Here is an 8,026-nt window from a genome sequence, read left to right as displayed (position 1 = left end):
ACAATCCCAGAAATTCAGCTAATCTTTAAAACATTACCATTATTGGTCTTTTATGGTATCCACTAGACATAACATTTGTTGCCACCAAGGCAAAAAAATACCATTAGAGACCTACAGAAACCATTACAGTTTCCATTAAAACCAATACAATTCCCATTATAACCATTGTTATAATGGTTATAATGGTATAATAACTATTGTACTCTTTTTTGTGAAGAAAAAGTACATTCATTTGAATATGTACTTTAGCAAAAGAGTATTGCTGCATCCCAATTGGCCTATTATCCGTCCTAAATAGTAAACAAGATTAGAATGAGTGTTTCCCAAATTGTAGTATGTTGAAATGAAGATCTCAAAGGCACCCGGATGGTATCTGTTTAAGTTTAGTGATGGTTTCAACGTAATGATCTATTGCTAGAATTGTAATTTAAGTTATGCTGCAGCATAAGATGTAACACTTTGGGACATGCAGTTATTGGAAAGTAATTATTAACTTCAGGCAGGGTCAGAACTGGGGCCAAATGTTTAGGGAAGTCTACATTGTGAAAAATGTGTCGTGGTTAATATATCACAAAGCTGAACATGTACTACATTAATTGCTAGCCAAATTACTAATCTCCATTATGTTATACTTCCATTCAGCTATAAACGGCTTGTCAGGTGGTGGGGACGGTTGCAGTTGCAGGTAAAGATGTTTATTATAAAACTGGCAATGGGGGGGGGAACAAGAAACTGAGTGGGATCAAAAACCAGTATATCTAAACACACCAAGAATAAGGTTTGGTAAATCAGTCAAGAATACACTGAGAGTTACTTCGGAACTAACTGAATGTCCAGAGTCTGTATGTAGAGGGTTTGTGGATAATCTGAAGTAAGTAAGTAAAATTTATTTATATAGCACGTTTCACACAGCAAAGCTGACCAAAGTGCTGCACAGAGTAAGGAAAGTAACATAGAAACAGAATTAGACCAAATAAAAACAGACAATAGACAATAGAAAAAAATTATTAAAAAATTTGTTTAAATAATTAAAAATTTGATCAAAAAGCCTGGCAGAAGAGATATGTTTTAAGCCTATTTTTAAAAGTGGTAATAGAAGGTGCAAGGCGGATGTCCAGTGGCAGTTGATTCCATAGACGGGGGGCAGCAACAGCAAAAGCTCTATCCCCCTTTGTTTTTAACAGGGAACGAGGGACATGCAAAAGAAACCTATCAGAAGATCTTAGACATCTGTTTGATGAATGTGGTTTAAGAAGATCCTCGAGATAGGAAGGAGCTTGATTATTAAGAGTTTTAAAAACAAACATCAGAACCTTAAACTGAATCCTAAAACGGACTGAAGTAGGTGAGTGCAATCAGTAGTCAGGTGACCGGGAAGTGACAGTGATTGTGTAAACTTTGGGTGTGTTTCAATCAGCTCCCTAGTTCAGTAGTTCAGGGCACTGATCAGGGAGTCAGCCATTTTAAGTGCTATCTCAATCCTTTCAGTGCACTGAAACGTTTGCTCCTTAAAAAAAAATCCCACAATGCACCGCAAAAACCAGGGAGCATCAATACTCACTATGTTCCCTTACTGGAAATGACGTCATGTTTTCTGAAGTCTCTCAACTCGAAAAAAATGGAGGATGAACTCTCAGCCAACTTCTTGTTTTAGCTCCCAAATGATTACAGTACTTATGTTATTGATTTTGAACTTTATTTGACATTCTATATTTACGGTTTGTTTGAGTCTAACGACTTTTAAATGTTTAATGATTTTTAAAAAAAAAAACCACTAGATAATGTATGATCCTGCTTGAAGTACCATGACAGAAATGTGTGTGATTAAGCTAACAAATTTATGGACAGTGTAATTATTCTTATTGGTAAAGTTTTACAACGTGAGTACGTAGTCAAATTGAGTTATCAGTGTCCCAATGTGTAGTGAGACAGGATCCTTAACAGTGCCCGAACTCATTTACATGATATACTGATTCACTACCTAGGGAGCTAGGAAGCTGATTGAGACAGACCCCGGGTGTTGTAGCATGGGGTGGTCATGCTTCTAGGCCACAAGATGTTCTGGGAATTAGAGTTTGATGCAGACATGACACTGTTCCAACTTCAGTTAGACCATTTAATTTTATTGAGTTAAATATTTTGGTTTACAAGACAGCCTAAGGTGCGTGTTGATTTCTGTATTACATTTCATGGTCCTAGGGTTAGGGTTAGGGTTAGGGTGGCCATGCCGGTGGCTTAGTAGTTAGCAGGTTTGCCCCATACCTCTAGGGTTGGGGGTTTGAATCCTAACTCCAGCCTGTGTGCATGCCTCATGCTTCGGGGGTTTCCTCCTCCAGTCCAAAGACATGTGTTGTTGGCTGATTGACATTTCCAAATTGTCCATAGTGTGTGTGTGGATTGGTACCCTGTCCAGGGTGTCCTTGTGCCCCAACTTCCCTGGGATAGGCTCCCCTGCGACCTTGTGTAGGATAAGAACACACACACACACACACACAATAATAATTTGACATACATATGAAACACTTTCTCATACAGACATTCTTACTTGTGCATACATTTGGGTGTGTTTGTGTATTCAAGACGATTTTTCACTGCCTCTGGAGGCATTTCATTGTAACAGGATCAGCAAGGTTTTTTTTTTTTTTTTTTAATGCACAGGGCATACTTGTCAGTATATGCAAAGTTTGCCAGAGTGCATACAATCAATGTAGAAAAAATGTGCCTATGCTAACTCACATAACCAGAGTAGGACACTGTAGAAAAATAGAAATATTGACACTGTTACCGCTAATCAAGAGAAAATCTCAGTCAAAATAATTCTTTACATCTTTACAGTTTGACCACGAATACGCGCTACAAAAATGACTTCCGGACACACTGAAAATGTCCAATTTAGCTTAAATCAGAGTCTGAATGGATCATGCAAACACAGTGTCTCACAGTGATGTTTATTTCCATAACCAGACACCACCATATCGTATTGAATCAGCTTATTGATGAGAGAGGTCAGAGGAGGATGGCCAGACTGATTTGAGCTGACAGGAAGGCTACAGCAACTCCGATAACCAAAAACATTGCCTGGTCTTTTTCCAGTCTTCAACTGCCCAGTTTGGGTGAGTCCATGTCCACTGTAGCCTTAGATTCCTGTTCTTGGCTGACAGGAGTGAAAATCCAACGTGGTCTTCTTTTGATGTAGCTCCTCCACCTCAAGGTTTGCTATGTTGTGCATTCTGAGATGGTTTTCTGCTCACCACAGTTATTCAGAGTGGTTGTTTGAATTAGCGTAGACTTCCTGCTAGCTAGAACCAGTCTAACCATTCTTCTCTGCTCTCTCTAATCAACAAGATGTTTCCACCCACAGAACTGCTGCTCACTGGATGTTTTTTTTTTGTTTGTTTGTTTTCCCACCTTTCTGTGTAAACACTGGAGACATGAAATGCTGGGAAAATCCCAGGAGATCAGTAGTTTCTATAATGTTCAAACCAGCCCATCTGGCACCACTAACCATGGAAAGGTCGGTCACTGAAAACACATTTTTTCCACATTCTAGTGTTTGATGTGAACATTAATTTTATTCTTCTTGAGCCACTCCTTTGTTGCCTTGGCCGTGTGTTTTGGGTCATTGTCATGCTGGAATACCCATCCACGACCCATTTTCAATGCCCTGGCTGAGGGAAGGAGGTTCTCACCCAAGATTTGACGGTACATGGCCTCGTCCATCGTCCCTTTGATGCGGTGAAGTTGTCCTGTCCCCTTAGCAGAAAAACACCCCCAAAGCATAATGTTTCCACCTCCATGTTTGACGGTGGGGATGGTGTTCTTGGGGTCATAGGCAGCATTCCTCCTCCTCCAAACACGGCGAGTTGAGTTGATGCCAAAGAGCTCCATTTTGGTCTCATTTGACCACAACACTTTCACCCAGTTGTCCTCTGATCATCATTCAGATGTTTGTTGGCAAACTTCAGACGGGCATGTATATGTGCTTTCTTGAGCAGGGGGACCTTGCGGGCGCTGCAGGATTTCAGTCCTTCACGGCGTAGTGTGTTACCAATTGTTTTCTTGGTGACTATGGTCCCAGCTGCCTTGAGATCATTGACAAGATCCTCCTGTGTAGTTCTGGGCTGATTCCTCACTGTTCTCATGATCATTGCAACTCCACGAGGTGACATCTTGCATGGAGCCCCAAGCCGAGGGAGATTGACAGTTCTTTTGTGTTTCTTCCATTTGCGAATAATCGCACCAACTGTTGTCACCTTCTCACCAAGCTGCTTGGTGATGGTCTTGTAGCCCATTCCAGACTTGTGTAGGTCTACAATCTTGTCCCTGACATCCTTCGAGAGCTCTTTGGTCTTGGCCATGGTGGAGAGTTTGGAATCTGATTGATTGATTGCTTCTGTGGACAGGTGTCTTTTATACAGGTAAGAAGCTGAGATTAGGAGCACTCCCTGTAAGAGTGTGCTCCTAATCTCAGCTCTTTACCTGTATAAAAGACACCTGGGAGCCAGAAATCTTTCTGATTGAGAGGGGGTCAAATACTTATTTCCCTCATTAAAATGCAAATCAATTTATAACATTTTTGACATGCGTTTTTCTGGATTTTCTTGTTGTTATTCTGTCTCTCACTGTTCAAACAAACCTACCATTAAAATTATAGACTGATCATTTCTTGGTCAGTGGGCAAACGTACAAAATCTGCAGGGGATCAAATACTTCTTTCCCTCACTGTATCTACATGATTTTATGCATTGTGCTGCTGCCACATGATTGGATAACTGCATATACTTACATTAAATTGTATATTGTATAATTGTAAAAGTTTTAGGTACCCTAGTTTTTTTTTTTTTAGTACAAACTATTTTATGACGTCTACATTATCAAGTCAGTACATAAACATTTTAAATTCCCAAACATTAGTTTTCCAGCACACAATTAACTGTTACAGAAAATTTTTTTGTATGTCATTAAAGAAAGCAGTATATTATATAAGAGACCACTTTTCAGACACAAAACACAATGAAGGCTGCTGGGTTTTGCTGCAAAAATAAGAAGCGAGTGCGACAGTCAAAGTCTCCAGAAGAACCGTGTCTGGTTCTGCAACATGCTCAGTAAAACCTGCAGCTCATTTCCTTTCTCATTTCCTACCTGACACTACAATTTTTTTTTAAAAGCAAAGTGTTTCAGACCAAATATTGACTTTGTTTCATTCGTTAATGTTTACTGCTCTTTGTAGTATGTTTTTTTTTAATGCAGAAAACATTTAATTTCATTATTTTTGAAGGAATAATTGCTCAGCAACATTGCTTTGCATGTGCCTAAGATATTTTCACAGTACTATATATATAAAATATGCAAGGAGAAATGGTTGCTAACAGGTTATCTATGCAAACATGCAGGTATATTCAACAGTGTCTACAGACTTTTGACGTCTCACAATATTAATATTATTCGTTTGTCTAGTCATTTGCTCTTCTGGGCATCCTCCCTTTGAAAATAGACATCTACAGAACAACTATGGGCTGGGACAGTGTGTGGATGTTTTTCTTGTGTAAATATGAACCTATTGCCCAGGTCAAGAAAGGCGATACCTGTGCTCAGATCAATCTGATATGCAGTGTTTGTCCTTGGAGGGGCATAGAAACAGCAGGGAAGCATGAAGCCGATGATCAACATCTTAAAATGGCATAGGAGTAAACAATCCCTCAGATCTTGTAAAAGCTACAATAGGGTAGTGCCCATACACTACAAGTCTCCATACATAGGGGCAATTAATAAAATGTTTTCCAAAATTTGTCATACCTAGCTTACTGTATGTATGTATGTATGTATGTATGTATGTGTGTGTGTGTGTGTATATATATATATATATATATATATATATATATATATATATATATATATATATATATATTATTCCCATTTTTTTACCAAACGTACCTGTGATCTGATTATGTAACGCCATTACATTGGATCTGTTACTCCCCAAGCCTGCTTTTGGGCTATATTAAGGGTGTTAAAGTCAGGGCCTAGAAGGCCATAAAAATATAGTTTAGTGTTATTGACGATGTTCTGGCTTACAATAACTAAGTCTACAGCCTGTATACGATGCTTTAAAGCTTTAGAGGAAGTAACATTAAGGGAGCATGTTTCTAGGTACTGGAATACCGAGGCATCCTACACTATATGTCTAAATGCATTGCATTTTATTCTTCAGTTGTACTGGAGCTGGAGGTGAATTTATATTACTCGCTACGTTTTAAGCAAAGCCCTCCTTTATTTCTCATTCCAGTCAACTCTGGTATAGCATTTGAACTTTCTATTTGGGATGCGTGCGTCAACTTCCTGTGTAAAGTGGCGTCAAGACAAGTTGTGTAAAGGAACTGAGACAAGGACAGGAGCAGGATGTGATCGCTGTTAGCTGAGATAATGAGCCCCTTGTTTCCTGGCCAGACAGATGGCATCCAGAGCGGCGACACACCTACGCAATTATCAACATACTGATGTCATTCATAGTCTATCGCACACATGGGTAAGGATCGTGACAGAAACCCAAGTCAAGAGAGTTGAGTAACCAGAAAGTCATTCTGAGTCATTTAAATTCATCCAGAGAATAGTTTAGGTGATGTTGGGATGTAAGAAGACGGATAATAGTCCCTCATCTCCACATTTGTGCAACAATTTAGAGAATTTATTTTTTAAACTAGTTATATGTCTCTTTACAGTATATTGCTATATTTTAAAAGTTAGACCAAAAGTAAGAAGCATCACTTGCGGACAGGTGTGTGTGTACGTGCACTGCTGATTACACACATCCTTTACACACTTCCTTCATATGCTCAGATTAGTTAGAATCATCAAATCATTAAATATAATGGAATCTGTTCATTCCTTTTTATTAAATCTTAGGAAATTACTGTGGGCTCAAATTAATTCCCTTTAAAACTTTAAGCACTGTGTGTGTGTGTTTGTGTGTGTGTATTTTACTTATTTGTTTTCATGTTCAGTGTTGACTTAGTTTTATTGCTTAAAAATTCTGTTCTTTAGTGTGTACTCTGCCTTTTTCGCTCTTACACCTGCTAACAAAAAAAATTAATTACTGTCGTGTTTGTTATTAGATTGATATTTTTACTCAACCATACAGTGTCAAAAATCTCTACATATATAAATCAATTTAAAAACAAATAGTTTACCCTGTCATTATAGTAATGTAAGAAATGAAATTTTACTTCACGTGTCAGTCAATCAGCCAAAACATGTTCGATGTTCTAAGTTTGAACTTTTGGTGCTGATGTTACACCATAAAATATAATGGAAACTAACAGCTACCAGTTTAATATTGTGCAAACAATGGGCCTGTACCATCGCATACTTCCTTCAAACTGTGTTATTGCATAACTTGCTTATGACATTTCTAATAATCAGAGATAGTTATCGTGGCATGTTTTTTTTTTTTTTTTGTATTCTTTTTGGTTTTTTAAAATATAGGAAAACAAACTTTGGGCAATGAATTGGTCTCAGTTGATCGACCTGGGTATATTTAGTTAGCCGGTACATTTAACTGTATATTGTAATTTTTGTGCCATTTATTTGCAGTCTCAAGATGGCTTTTATGAAGCAGTCCATTTTAGAACAGAATAGAATATACAGGGTGTCTCAGAAGTCTTCACACATAGGGGAAATTAACACTTTTTTTTTTAGCAAAATGTCTTCTAAAATATTTAATACTTTTTTAATACTTCATATTTTTTTTCAGATAGCCTTTAAGAATGCCTTTAACTAAAGAAGAACGTACTGAAATCCTTCTCATGGCTGGATCGGGAGGCTGTCTCAAGGTTTCGATGGACTTTAACAGGAAACATGGCGAGCACATCACACATGACACTGTTGCCAACTTTATTAACAAATTCACAAAGACTGGAAGTGTTGCGAACCGACCGAGAAGGAGATAATACAGCCGCAATACAAGAGCAACAGGGAAGACCAAAACTTAACAGTTCGTTTGACTTTAGAAATGCAAAATAATGTGAAA

Source organism: Ictalurus furcatus, chromosome 14 (assembly GCF_023375685.1).
Source record: "Ictalurus furcatus strain D&B chromosome 14, Billie_1.0, whole genome shotgun sequence".
Taxonomy (NCBI): Eukaryota; Metazoa; Chordata; class Actinopteri; order Siluriformes; family Ictaluridae; genus Ictalurus; species Ictalurus furcatus.
Note: the sequence above shows the minus strand (reverse complement) of the source record.